Raw genomic sequence first — 14,877 nt, forward strand, 5'->3', positions numbered from 1 at the left:
AAGGTCAAGTAAGGGGGCCAGTCATAACTGTAAAAGTTGTGACTGGGGGAACCCCCGCTCCTCAACTACCTCGAGGGAGCTGGACGATCAACAGTCACATCCCAGGTCAGCAGAGGAGTGTTTAAGTCAACCTAGGAGAAAACTCACCATTCTGAAGCCAGTTGTGGATGTAGAGGAGAGTATCCGGGTGAATGGAAGGTGAGATTAGCGTCTCAGGGTCTGGGGCAACGGATGAGATTCCACTCATCTAAGTGGTGGTAGAAGAGACCATCCAAGTCATGGCACCAATGAAAAGCACCCAGAAACCACTCCAGAGGCAGAAATTCGTGCAAGAGATTTTATTAAGTGAACAGGCAGGGTGTCTGCCCACATGGTGAGAGAGAGAGAGAGAGAATGAGAGTGAGAAGGAGTAAGGAGTGAGAGTAAGAGTGAGTTAGGGAGGGAGGGAGGGAGGGAAAGGGGAAGACGGGAAGAGGGGAAGAGGGGAAGAGGGGAAGAGGGGAAGAGGGGGAGAGGGGAGAGGGGAGAGGGGAGAGGGGAGAGGGGGAGAGGGGGAGAGGGGGAGAGGGGGAGAGGGCTGAGAGAGATGGAGGGGGAGCTATTCTTAAGTACTGGAATAACACGGGCTAATAGCAATGGACCAATGACTGGCAAGGACATTCACAGGCTAACAATCTAGACCAATGAATGTGGAGAATGTTCACAAGCTGACAAGCGGACCAATGACTGGCTAGGATATTCGCAGACTGACGATCTGTGTTGTAAAATGGTGGGAGGGGGCAGAATACTGGTGGCAGCAAAATATAAGATCTGATGCCCATAAAACTAGCATTTATCTGTCAGGTGACTGCTGCTAAATCTCTTTCTCAAAAACTTGCAAAAACACCACAATCTTCCCCAACACAGCTATTTAGCTTGCTAAGAAAATGAAAGATAAACTACCTGAGGGAATTCTGTGGAATACTGTGTTGTAGGACTGGAAGAAAAAGCACTGTGACATTTGTAGATTTGGGGCAAAAGGCCAAGGTATTTTCCAGTTTATTGACTCTCAGAAGACTGGATATCATAAGTCTGAGTGTCGGAATAAAATGAGATAATGTGTGCAAAATGAATATTGTTCCTAGTACAAAGTAAGAGATCTTTAACTACTATCTGTAGTGTTGTAACTGTAAGCACAAAAGAATAGGAAGCAGAGCTCAAGGATTCAAAGACTTTATTCCTTCGTGGATTCAGGCTCCCTTGGGGCCCATTTTCCAGACGGGGAAAATGGCTGACAGTTACAGAGGGGATTTTGGTTTTATAGAGTACGATGATGTAATCATTGGGAGCTGTGTACCAGCGGTTTTGACAGTCAGGGGCTAGTTGAACAGGTTAAAACTTTAATTTAGTAAGGTAGTTGTAAAAAAGATGAGTTACTCAAATCTTGCCCACTGGTATTTGCTGTACTTTCCTTTAGGACTAATTAGCCAAGGGGGAAGGTCACGGTTTAGGGCCCAGCATTTAGTATTCACCCCTTTCCCCCAGAGCCCATTGTTCCTTGGCTTGTATCCCCTCCCTCCTCCCCGAGCCTCACTGTCCCTATTTAGGAATATTATTTTCCATAACCCTTCAGTAACAGTGGTCCATTTCACCTTTTGAATATGGCCCTCCTTGCTCTGAGGCTTACTTTTAAAGGGACAAGTTTTCCTTTTCCTCTTCTTCCTCTCCTCCTCCTCCCTAACCTGGGGGCGCATAAAAAAATTACCTTGAGTATCTGTGCTCCACAGGATGTCTGCCAAGGCATCTAGGAAGTGACTATCTCCCAAATTAACAAGTGAATCCTAACACATCATCAGGGCGCCCTGGGACCCCCCATACCAGAGCACACCTGGAAGGTATTCCTTGAAGTCCTTTAAAATCCCCCTGTTCCTGATGGGCAGAATCACAACCTCTGGGACAGGAGTCCTCTGGTTTCCTTTTTCTCAAAACCGTGTCCCTTGTTATTGAATTGGCATCAATAACGGAGGAACTTTCGGTTACAGTGTTGGTGGGAAAACCAAACAATTAATTTAGAAAATTAAGGGAAGAGCCAAACATCATTTAACTCTGGGGGCGGGAACAAATGAAAGTTTGAGCGGCTGCTGGGTCTCCCGAGCAGAAAACGGAAGCCAAAAAACCACAGAGAAAGCGAGCCCTCCAGCTTGCTAGAGAGAACCCGGAAGTAACGGTGATTTTTTTGAAGCCTAAGTAGTTCCAACTAGGATCGGTCTCTATGGTCAGTTAGAAATTAATTTTTACTCTCCTCCTCGGGCTTCTCCACCTCAGGCACCTGAGTCTCCTGGTGAAAAAGTTGGATTATTTTGACCGGCAGGGCGGAAGTGAAGGATGAGGTGGTTCTGGACTCGGGAGGGAGCGGCCACGGGGGCCGGTGTCCCTGGGAACTACTTTTCTACTTTGGAGTCCACGGACATTTCAAACTCGGCTTTCTTGGGAGGGCTTCGCTTTAGTCAAAGTTAGGTCGCTGCGGACAACTCCCTTTCTTCTGGCCTCGTTCTTTTCTCAGGAACTCAGTGAAGGTTTAAACCAAAGACTGTCCTCTATTCTTTATGAGCCTTAAAGTTGTTTGGGGCGACAGATTGCTTGGATCTTTTTATCTCATCGTTTTGTATTATGGTGACATTAAAAAAGTGTTTACGAAAGCACCTCGTAAACTGTAAGGGACTATTAATGTGAGATTGATATATAAAAGGGGAGAAATCCACCCCGTAGTGGAAATAGACTATAAGCAAAAATTATGCGATGCTGTGGCTTAACAGAGAAGGGGACAAATAATTTCTTGAAAGCAGAATAGACTCATATTTAGGAATTTATTTGAAGCTGTGATATAGTGTCTCTTAGTGTCTTTGTATATAATTCGTCTGAAAATTGTCTTATGGTAGCATATAGGTAATTTCAACTTTTTTCCCCCTTTCTGTCCAATAATGATTTTTTAATGCCGTTTCCTGTCAAAATTTATCTGGCAACTAGATTACTCTGTTCTTTACAGTATGGTTGCTTAACTTCTTTTACACACTGGAAAGAACCTCAAGGAAAATACATCAGCTGGGAGAGTTTAATACTTCTTTGGGGGCATATTTCAGCCTAACCATGAAGCCAGACGAAGTTGCAGTTCTATCCCTCCAAGTTACAGGGGAGCCAATGGGACTTGTGATCCTAAGTAGAGAAAGATGAACATATTTTAAAACAGGAATTCAGCATTCACAATAAGAAACGCCCACCGAGGAGATCTTCGGTTAGCTTTTCAGACACTTTTGCTAGTAAGACACCTGGGCCCCAAGAGGTTCTGAACCTGCTCTAGCTCTCTGGATACTGACTGAAACCAAAGAGGCACAATAAGGAACAGATCTTCCCCATGAACTTCAGGCCTTGGTGCAGGAACATCTTCCAAAATTTAGGGAAAAGGTGTGCATGTGCTGAAGGACTTAGAGAACTGTGTGAGCCAGGAGACGGTGGAACTGTCCTCTGGGAAGTAAGGGGTGTTTAGATCTCTAGTCTGAGGGGAGGCATCTGCCCAGCAATTGGAGAATGGGCAAATATCAGTTTTTTATAATCAAATCTAGAACACCTAAGCTTCTGATTTTTGTCTTTATCTTTAGAAATGGAAAAGCTTTCATCTTAAAAATTTTAGTTCTTGTTCTCATATTAAATGGTGATGAATCCTTTTGTACCCAATTTTTCCTAGGTTCCTATTAGTTATAATACAGGAAATGCCCTGGAAGGAGATGGAACCCACAGAAACAGCAAGTTTCAAGGTTTTATCCTTAGCAACCCAATTAATAAGTGAACCTCCACAGTCCAGTCACCTCTTACAAGAGAAGGGTAAGGAACAGGATTTGATACAGTAGGAAATGAGAGAATGTGAGGAAAACAGAGATGTTCCTTTATTTTCTTTGGAAGCAAAAGTAATATATAGTATTGTAGTCTATGATTTCTGACTCTTGTTAGGTGTTTACAATAGCATGTGAAATCAATTTATCATTACAACCCAACCTCACAAGACACTTTGGACACAGGTCTGCATTTTATTTTGTTTTATTTAATTTTTATTATTTTTAATTTTTTTAGTTGTACATGGACATAATACCTTTATTTAACTTATTTATTTTATGTGTTGCTGAGGATGGAACCCAGTGCCTCACACATGCAAGGCAAGTGTTCTACATTGAGTTACAACCCCAACCCACAGGTCTCCATTTTAATTCGGAGGAGATCAAGTATTTTTTTCAGTCTCCAATAGGAAAACAAACAGAAAGAATTTAATACCTATTCCTCCTTCCCTTTTTCCCTGAAATATTGCTGCTACTCAAAATTTCCTTCCAGTTTTGCTAGTCAACCACCATTTAGTCTTGCTTATGCCTGAGAAATCAATGTTAAACCCCCCTCACCCACCACAGGAGTGCTCTTTTGAATTTTCTTTTATATAAACTTGTCCCCATTTTCCATGGCAGACAGATTTCTTCCATATTATGTTTAAGTGGAAGCTTGGGACTTTATGTTCTCTATGAATCACCCTTAATGATTAAGTCACCTTAATCACCCTTTATGATTTGGTCAGAATGCCTCTGAAGGAATTGAGAATGTAATTATAAATGATAGATTGTGGCACAACTTGAAATAAGAATAAATGTAATGCTTGTTCAAGTAATGATAGCTAACACTGCCTATATGCCAGGTATTTGTCTATACACATGTATTATTTCTTAAGTTTTTTTTTTTTTTAAATTGGCAGCACATATTTTATTTCATGTCATCCTCAATATAGCCTTATGAAGGTGAATACTACTATTATATTCATTTTACAAGTGAAGAAGCTGAAAAACTTAGTTTCTATACTGTTAGTTGGTGGCAAAGATGTTAAGAATATTTTGCTACTTTTATAATCACACTTGATATAGTAGTTTCCAGACTCTATGATTTCAAGGGCATATAAAATATTTTTAAAAGAATAATTTGAGTCACAATTATAGGGTTGCCAATCCTTTATTTCTAAGAAAGAACATGAATAAAACTAATCTGCTTGGATTGCCATAACAAATTACCATAGATGGATGGCTTAAACAATAGAAACTAGTTTTCTCATAGTTCTGAAGGCCAAGAAGTCCAAGATCAAAGTGCCAGCTAATTCATTTCTCAGTGAGGGCTGTCTTCCTGTAGGTGGTCACTTTCTTGCTGTGTCCTCACATGGCAAAGAAGGAGGAGTACTGTCTGGTGTCTCTGATTCCATTATGGAGACTGTCCTTATGATGTCATCTACCTACTCCAAAAGGCCAAATACATCACATTGAATTGGTGGTTATGGATTCTCATATGAATTTTGGGGGCATAGTCCATTCCTGCTGTCACTATCATTTAATAGTATTTTCAATACCAAAAAAATAGGAAGGATTTAAACTGAATTTATTTAGCATCATGAATTAGTAATTATTATGCATAAGTTTCTCTTTACTACTGGCAGATAAAATCTTCATTTGAAACACTGATAAGCAGCAGGGCTACTCAAAGTATGTCACTGGTCTCATTAATTCTCAGTAGACTCTAAGTCAAATACATCACTAAACATAGTTTATTTCAGCTTTTTTTGGCAATAAGACTGTCAATGAGGAGGAGGTATATTGGTTACATTTTAGTACAAGATGGTCTGTACAAATAGCTTGATGACTGGCAATTTTGAGTAGCACTGAATAAAATACTTGTTACAAATAAATAAGAAAATAAAGGAATAATAAATTAAAAATCCTATTTTTCAACAAATTCAGTCATTCTAAAGATTACCCAAGACTGTTTAATCTCTTAGAGGCAGACCACGCCACACACCTTGGAGCATTACTTCCATTTCACTAAATAAACTCTTTATGCTTTTCTAAAAATGAACAACAACAAATACCAAAAACTAAAGATTACTCAGGAATGATTTCCATTGACTGAATTGCCTCTTTATATTATTTCTATTCATTTTTTTAAACCTCCAAACAGTGAACTAAAAGAGATAATTTACATGCTTATTTATTTTTTCAGATTGTAGGGCAGGATTGACAACAGGGAACTGATCTTACAACAAAACATTTCTGAATAAATAAAATCACAAGTGAAGAAACTTGAAAGATTCAGTGGGGCTTGTTTCCTGATGGTAGAGAAGCCAACACACACAAGGGCAGCTCTGAAAATTCGAAGAATAATTCCACAGACAGAAACTATTCAAATGTGATGAATGTGGGAAAAGTTTCACAAAGTCTACTGTTATTAGCCATCAGCAGATTGACACCTGAGAGAAGCCATATGTCTGTAGCAAGTGTGGAAAAAGCCTTTCATGTGAGCTTCAGCCTAAGAGTACATCAGAGAATCCACTGTGGAGACCAATCTTAAATTATGACTGTGGAAAAAACCTTTTGTCAAAGCTTCCACCTTATTTGATATCAGAGAATCCACACTGAAGAAAGACTACAAATGTGAAAAATGTGATAAACCTTTTTCTTTTTCTTGTTATCCAGCTTAATTTGTCATCAGGGAATTCACTCAGGAGACATTCTTTTATAAACGTAATGAATGTGGGAAAGCTTTCAGAAGCAAGTCATATGTTGTTCAACATCAGATGACACACATGGGGAGAAACCATATAAATACAATGACTGTGGGAAATGGTCTTATCCAACATTTGCTAATTCATTTTAACCAGAATGCTTTTAAATGTGACACATGAGGAAAAGCATTTAGTAAAAGTTCAAGTTGTTACCTCTATCAGAAAGTTCATTTCAAAGAATTCTGAAATGTAAAATAAGGTAACTAAGCTACTTGAAGTTCATTTAGTACTGACCAGGACTGAACTGACACTGGGAACAATTTAGAAGTATATAAATAGTATAATCTGAGTTTTTAGTAGTACTGTCTGACTCACTAGCAGGAAACCCATTTTGCCAAAGCTAGCCACCAGCATATCCACCAATTGGCATCACTGCCCTCACTTTAAAAAAAATACAGGAAGTCTAATATGCATAAAGTTAAGTTTTTCTTTTCATTCTGTTCCTTCCTAGTCCATTTCCCCCAAGGTTTCTGTAATAACAGCCAATTTGGTTCCATATTGAGCTTTGATTCTTCATCTTCGATCTTTCAGATTTTGTGCATTTTCAGGAATGAATATGATTTAGATGCATTCATTTGGCAAACATTGTAGTGTCTACTGTGTGCAAGTAATGAATAAAACAGGCAAAAATCTGTACTTTCATGGAGATTAACATTCTAGTAGAAACAGAGAAGACAATAAAGATGGTGAGGGGACCACTGGCAGGTAGCAAGCAGAAATACCAATTACAGAGATTCCCTGTGGATTATTGTGGAGGGGGTGATCACCTCCGCACTTGCCTCTTAGCTTTGAACTCATCTTAGTTCGCAGGCTGCTTGTCCTGGTGGGGCAGACAGGTATAGCAACCTCGTGAAGGCAGGCACTGTTTCTTTCCATATACTTCTTTTTAATGGCAGCGTGGGATGTGGGGGTGTCCAGAGATTGAACTCAGGAGTACTCAACCACTGAGCCATATCCCCAGCTCTATGTTTTGTATTTTATTTAGAGACAGTGTCTCACTGAGTTGCTTGCGCCTAGTTTTTGCCGAGGCTGACTCTGAACTCAGGATCCTCCTGCCTCCGCCTCCCGATACACCAGGGCCCCCAACCTCTTTCCATTTACTTCTGTTTGTAATCTTTTACCTCAGCCAGAAATTCTTTTCTCTAACCAACGGTTCTGAAATTTTAGTGTGCATCATAATCCCCTGGAGTAGTGCGTTTCCCACCTCGAATTTCAGATTCAGAAGGTCTGGAATGGGACCAATAATTTGGATTTCTAACAAGTTCTCTCCCGATGCTACTGGTGGGGACTGTACTTTGAGAACCATGCTGTAATCCTGCTGCGCTTGGTGGTTTAATTGATCATTCCCTTCACCCACACTCCCACCTTGTATTTTACACTGGATTTGGTTGATGAGGTAAGATGGAGGAAAGCATCTAAACCAAAAGGATTTTGCCAGTTTCAATCACAGATTGTCCCCACTTTCATCCAACCTGAGTTTCATGTTCTTTTTCTCAATCTTGGTTTCTATCATTAGTCAGTCTAGCAACCTCTTTTTTTTTTTTTTTTTTTTTTTTGCGGGGGAATTCCAAGCTTCCAGCTTCTTGATTCAAGTGTTTTCTGCAAATTGAAATATACACTTTGATCTTTTGGTAACAATCAGAATAGCTCATCCTTCTCTAGTGCTTCTAATAGCCTCTACAGGCTCATCTGCAAAATGGGAATAAAATAATACATATTTCATGAAGTTCTGTTAGGACTAAATGATAACTATAATGTACCATATATTTCAAAAAGTTAGGGAAAGGAAATTTTTAAAAATCATTAAAAAAGATAAATATTTGAGGATATAGGCAAGTTTAAAATGATATTAAAGGGCAAAGGTGCAGCTCAGTGGAACAGTGACTGCCTAGCATGTGTGATGCCCTAGTTTCACCCTGGCACTACATACATACATGTTTTTAAAAATGATAGTACATAATTAATTTCAATTTCCAACATGTCATTGTTTATATATAGAAATGAGATTGATTTCTGTATACTAACAAATCCACCAACCTTGTTACAATCAATTTTAGTTCAAGGATTCTTTTTTTAACTTTTTGAAAACAACTTTACTGAGATATAATCCACATGCCGTGTGATTCACCCATTTCAAGTGTATTGTTCAAATGTTTATGGTATATTTGGAATTGTGTAACTATCAGCACAATAATATTGCAACATTTTCATCACTTCAAAAAGAAACCCTGCGTCCATTATAAGTACTCTAGACCCCACATTACCTCATTCACACTACTAATCTACTTTCTGTCCCTTCGAATTTGTCTGTTCTGGGCATTTCATGTAAAAAGGATATGATATTCATAGAATATGTGATCTTTCACATGTGGCTTCTTTACTATTAAAATAACATTTTCAAAGTTTATGCTGTAGCATGCATTAATACTTTGGGGTTTTTTGTTTGTTTGTTTTTTTGTTTTTTTCTTGGTACCAGGGATTGAACTCAGGGGCACTGGACACTGAGCCACATCCCCAGCCCTATTTTGTATTTTATTTAGAGACAGGGTCTCACTGAGTTGCTTAGATACTGGTGGTTGCTGAGGCTGACTTTTAATTGGAGATAGTCCTGCCTTAGCCTCCCAAGCTTCTGGGATTACAGCATAATTTGTTTCTTTTTGTGGCTGAATAATATTCTGTTGTATGGATAAACTACATTTTATTTTTCCATTCATCAGTTGATGGACATTTGAGTTTCTGTTTTTTGGCTAAAATGAATAATGCTGATATGAACATTCCTGAACAAGTTTTTATGTGGATATGTGTTTTCTCTTGGACCCGAAAAGGAGATCATGAATTATATTTGGTAACTCTTATGTTTAACATTTAGGGTGTAATGTACAAATCTGCTCCCCCTGGCCTTTCTAGTGCAGCCATTTTCCCCGCCTCCCAACTACTGTCAGTCTGTGAACATCCTAGCTAGCTATTGGTTCATCAGTCAGCTTGCAAGTATCCTTCTCCGTTATTGGTCCCCTGTTAGCCCCAAGGAATTCAACTGCTTTATTGTAGCTACCCGCCATCTTTTCTCATCCTTCTTTCTCTCCTCCTCACTTTCTCTATCCTCCTGGCTTTCACACTCTCTCTAGCACGCGCCCTTTCTCATTCTCTTTCTTTTCCTCTCATTTTCTCTCTTACCCTGCAGGGAGACACTCTGTTTGCTTAATAAACCCCCTTATGTGATTTCCAGTGTCTGGCGTGGTTTCCGTGGGATTCCTTATGTAGGGAAACTGCCAAATTGTTTTGCAAAGTGGTTACAGTATTTTATATTCCTACCAACAGTATAGGCAGCTTCCAATTTCTGTACTTTTTCATCAACACTTGTCATCTTCAGGTTTTTTGTTTTTGTTTTATGATAATCCTAGTTGATGTATAATAGTATCTAAGTGGTTTTTATTTGAATTTCCCTAATGATTAGCATCATCAATCACTTGTCTCTTCTTCAGAGAAATCTATTTCATGTCCTTTGCTCAGTTTTTAATTGGGTTATTTTTTATCATTGAATTATAAGAATCTTTTATATATTCTGGATTTAGTCTCTTATCAGATATATGGTTTGCAAATATTTTCTCTCTGGATTTTATTTTACTTCTTTGATCATATTTTTTTGCAACACGCAAATATTTTTAATTTTGGTGAAATCCAATTTATTTTTTTCTTTTATATTTGTGCTTTGGTGTTATATAAGAAACCTTTGCCTATCCCAATGTCATAACGATTTACTCCTATGTCTTCTTCAAGAGTTTTATACTTTTAGCTCTTACATTTAGGTTTATGATACATTTGGAATTAACTTTTTAAAAGGTATAAAGAAAGGTTTCAAAAACTGAGAAGAGCTGGGCCTGGTGGCCCACACCTGTAATCCAAGTGGCTCAAGAGGCTGCGATAAGAGGACTTTGAGTTCAAAGGTAGCCTCTGCAATTTAGCCAGGCCCTAAACAACCTTGTCTTAAAAAAAAACGAAACAAAACAAAAGTGAAAGATGAAGTTTGTTCACAGATTTTTTTGTTAGGTTAAACTTCTCCTCCTCCTCTTTTTTTTTTTTTTCTCCTCCATTTTTCCCTGTGGATTTGAGTTACCATCTGCTATTACTTTCTTATTCAATTAGTTTGTTTCAATTTATACTATTTCTGTCAAATATATTACATTTTTATGTTATAGACCCCCTAATACATATGTATTATTCTATCAGTTGCTATTTAAATCAGTTAAGAGAGGAAATATGCAATTATATTATCTTTTATAATTACCTAAATAATTACCTTTTTTCTTTTCTTTTTTTTTTTTTTGGCAGTGCTGGGGATTGAACCCAGGGCCTTGTGCTTACCAGGCAAGCACTCTACCAACTGAGCTATCTCCCCAGCCTGATATTACCATTTTTAAAAAATGTGGATTCTGAATTACTGTCTAGTGTCACATGTTTTCAGCCTGAAGAACTTCCTTTAGTGTTTCTTGTAAGGCAGTTCTTCTAGAATGAATTTTCTCAGCTTTTGCTTATCTGGGAATGTCTTTATTAATTCTTCATTTAAAAAATATGAAGAAATAGGAAGTGCCATCTTCCTGGCACTACAAGGTGCTCCAGTTTCATCTTAGATAATTTCTATTCTAGCTCCCATCTGTAAAAATCTTTTTTTGGGTGGGTGGATTTCTACATAGACAATTGTCATCTTTGAGTAAGGGTTTTCTTTCTTCCCAATCTATATATCTTTTATTTCGTTTTCATGACTTATTGCATTAAGTAGGACTTCCAGTACAATGTTGAATAGAATGATAAGAGATACCCTTGCCTCATCCTGATCTTAGTGAGAAAACTTCTAGTGGCTTGCCAGTAAGTATGACACAAGCCTTAGGTTTTCCATAGATGTTTATTATCCAATCGTGGAAGTTCCCCCTCAAGTCCTAGTTTGCTGATTTTTTTTTTTTTTTAATCATGAATGAGCATTGGATCTTTTCAATTTTTCCTGTATCTACTGATACAATAATGATGTAATTTTTCTTCTTTAGCTGTTAATGTGATAGATTATACTTGTTGGTTTTCAAATGTTGAACCTACCTTGGATACCTGAATAAATCCCACTTGGTTGTTGTATATAATTCCTTTTATAATTTATTGGATTCAGTTCTAAGATTTTATCAAAGATTTTGTATCTATGCTCATAAAAGATATTGGTCTGTAGTTTTCTGTTTTGTTTTGTTTTAATGCCTTCATCTAGATTTGGCATTCTGGTAGTCTCATAGAACGAATTAAGAAATACTCCTTCTGCTTTCAGCTTCAGAAGAGATTGTAGAAAATTGGCATCATTTCTTCCTCAAATATTTGATAGAATTCACCAGTGAAGCCATCTGGGCCTGGTGGGTTTTTTTGGAAGGTAATTAATTATTGATTCAATTTCTTTAATGGTTAAAAGAACTGTGTAGATTACCAAAAATCATACAAGAAATAGATAAACTAAGTCCTGGGATTGGTGCTTCCTGTTCTGAGAGTTCATGCTCTATGATCTCTGGTCCAATTTTAGCCACAGGATTCCTTCTTAGGCTCAACTATTTAATTGCCTACAGATGCCAACCCATACAAAAGAACAGCATATTAATGAGACAGTACCCCCAAGAGCAATAGGGAAGTTAACACTCAGCTTCTGTTCAGTGACATTCAGCCTGTGAATTCCTTTCTATAGGATGGAAGTGAGAAGCAGAGGCAGGAATTTTAGTTGAAGGAGTAAGAATGCCCTTAGTTTTATAAGTGTTGGTGGCAGCACTTGACCATTTTCAGTACTGTTGTTTCTCATTGTTGCTCCCGTAGAACTACAGGCACATACAACAGTTCAGTGATGTGGTGTGTATACTAAAAATCCCCAGTGTGTCTAGGAACAAATAACTCTCTTATCTAAAAAAAAAAAGAAAAAGAAAAAAAATTATATTATCACAAGTCCTGTTTTGATGTTATTGATTGTTCAGTTATTGCCCCCCCCCCCCCCACTGGGGATTGAACCCAGGGGCTGACTACATTCTAGGCAATCATCTCTATCACTGAACTACACCCCCAACCCTTTTTATTCATTTTGAGTAGAGTCTTGCCAAGGTTGGCCTTGAACTTGCATGTATGCTGCCAGGCATGGTTTAGGAATAAAATTATGATAATCCTATGATACATGCTACAACATGGATGAATCTTGAAAACATTTACTAAGTAAGACAGGTCAGACACACAAAAAAACAAATATTGTTTAATTCCATTTATATGAAATATCTAGAATAGCTAGTTTCATAAAGACAGAAAGTACACTAGAGGCAACCAAGGGCTGGGGGAAACTAGAGAATTGGGAGTTGTTATATTTTGGAAAAAGATTTTGTTGATAAGTTGTACAACTTTTTGAAGGGAATTAATGCCACTAAATTTTGCACTTAAATTATTGAAATGGCAATTTTTGTTAAATATATTTTATGCCTCAAAACAAACACCCCCCCCCCTGCATCATGCATTCATAAACAACAAAAACTCATTTTAAACATTGAGACTGACCTCCAAAAATATCTTTTGGTTCAGTTTCCATGCTGACCTCTTGTTACTTGTGTAGCTTTGGGCAAGAAAGTATACTTTTCAGGCCTCATTTTCTCTCTGTAAAATAGGAACATTAATAAATCTCTCATGGCTACTATAATGCAGGCACAATATATGACAGTGTATGTCTTCCACATGTTAACTTCTGCAGCTGTTAAAACTAGGAATTATTTTTTCTGGGGTTTTGTCTTTTTGTTTTGTTTGGAGCTAGGTATTGAACCTAGTTAGGTCTCACACATGCCTTTCAGGCACAGATCCTATCACTGAGCTACTCCGGCCTCCACTCCTTGCTCTTGATCTCAGTCCCTTGCTTATTTTCTTGTTAGAACTTGAAACAGTTTTTCTTTTCTTTCTTCTTTACCTGCGTGGTCTAGTGGAAAGTAAGTTCCTTAACACTCACCAAGCAGCAAACAATCCATTTAAGTACTGGTGAACTGTGAACGCAGTAGTCAGGAGACAGTAACAAGAGGGAAAATACTGCAATGCAAATCATTTCCACACTCCATTCCTTAGGAGTGTTAAGAGATAGAAAGGAAAAACTCCGACCACGAAGGGACTCGAACCCTCAATCTTCTGATCCGGAATCAGACGCCTTATCCATTAGGCCACGCGGCCAACTGATACAAGTGCTTTACTCACGTAATATCCAAAGACAATGTAAGGAGTTTGGGGAAGGGTGCTTTTTTGATGCTAGGTAGGAAGAACTCCTTCAATTAAAAGTTCCTTATTTGAAATTAAAATTTACTAACAATTTAGAAAACCCTCTAAAAATTAGAACCCAGGAACAATGAAAGAGCAGGTAGTTAGGTAGTTCTTCAATGTGAACCCTGTTGAAGTCTTTGATTAATGATGAAGGAGAAATAGCGTAAAGAGGAAGAATTTTCAGCCGGGGTCTGATGCTGCAGTTGTTATCCTTACCAAAAACAATGACAAGGAGCTAGAGAGCACACACACGGCAGCTTTGGTGAGTGTGAATCTGAGAAGAGTGATGGTGATGTTGGAAGATGGGGTTCTGCTGGAAGTGCAAGGCTGGCTTAGAGCTGGGAAAAAAGTAGGTCACTTATTTCATAACCATTATTGGTTTTATAAGAACGTAGTGAATGTATGGCCAGGGTGGTGTTTTTCTGGAGCCTGATGACTTCCAGTTTGATGCCTCGAAGATGTCACAAGTTTAACTTTGTTTTGACGAGTTTGTCAAGATTAGCTCACTTGTGGGCTAACCCACAGAGCAACAGGGTTTGGGGCTGAGCCCCCTCAGTCACCAGAAGTGTGGGTAGAATACAAAGATGAGAAACAGTCAACCCTAGAAGTAAAGTAATAACATCTCTCTACCCATTTATATCATAGTTTTGGTTCCTTGAAAATGAGGAGTTATTTTAAATAAAATAAATAAAAGCAAATTTTTTCCCTTCCTCAACACTACCCTCTCCCACAGAGTTTTCCCCAACAGTTTCTCCTCCACCCCCACCTGAGTGTTTTCATCTAAAGTATCTTCGTTTGGGGATAAGACCAAACTCAGATTATTGTGGAATTATTCAGTCAGTATTTTTAGAGTCTAGTTCGAGCTGGAAGTAGGGCTAGCACCTAGACACACTGACCTAGTGGGGGTGGGAGGATGTTTTATAAGAAAGAGTTTGGAACAATAACATGTATGTTTCCCTGTCATT

General features: G+C 38.3%; 1 long non-coding RNA gene across 1 annotated transcript; it reads left to right on the plus strand.

Annotated features, from left to right (window-relative positions):
• The first annotated feature begins 2,294 nt into the window (after positions 1 to 2,294).
• On the plus strand, positions 2,295 to 8,680 carry LOC306666728. The gene is made up of 3 exons (XR_013765382.1): positions 2,295 to 3,508; positions 3,722 to 3,858; positions 6,055 to 8,680. It is a non-coding gene; the product is annotated as an uncharacterized lncRNA (long non-coding RNA).
• Positions 8,681 to 14,877: the final 6,197 nt, after the last annotated feature.

Source organism: Sciurus vulgaris (assembly GCF_902686455.1).
Source record: "Sciurus vulgaris genome assembly, chromosome: 7".
NCBI lineage: Eukaryota > Metazoa > Chordata > Mammalia > Rodentia > Sciuridae > Sciurus > Sciurus vulgaris.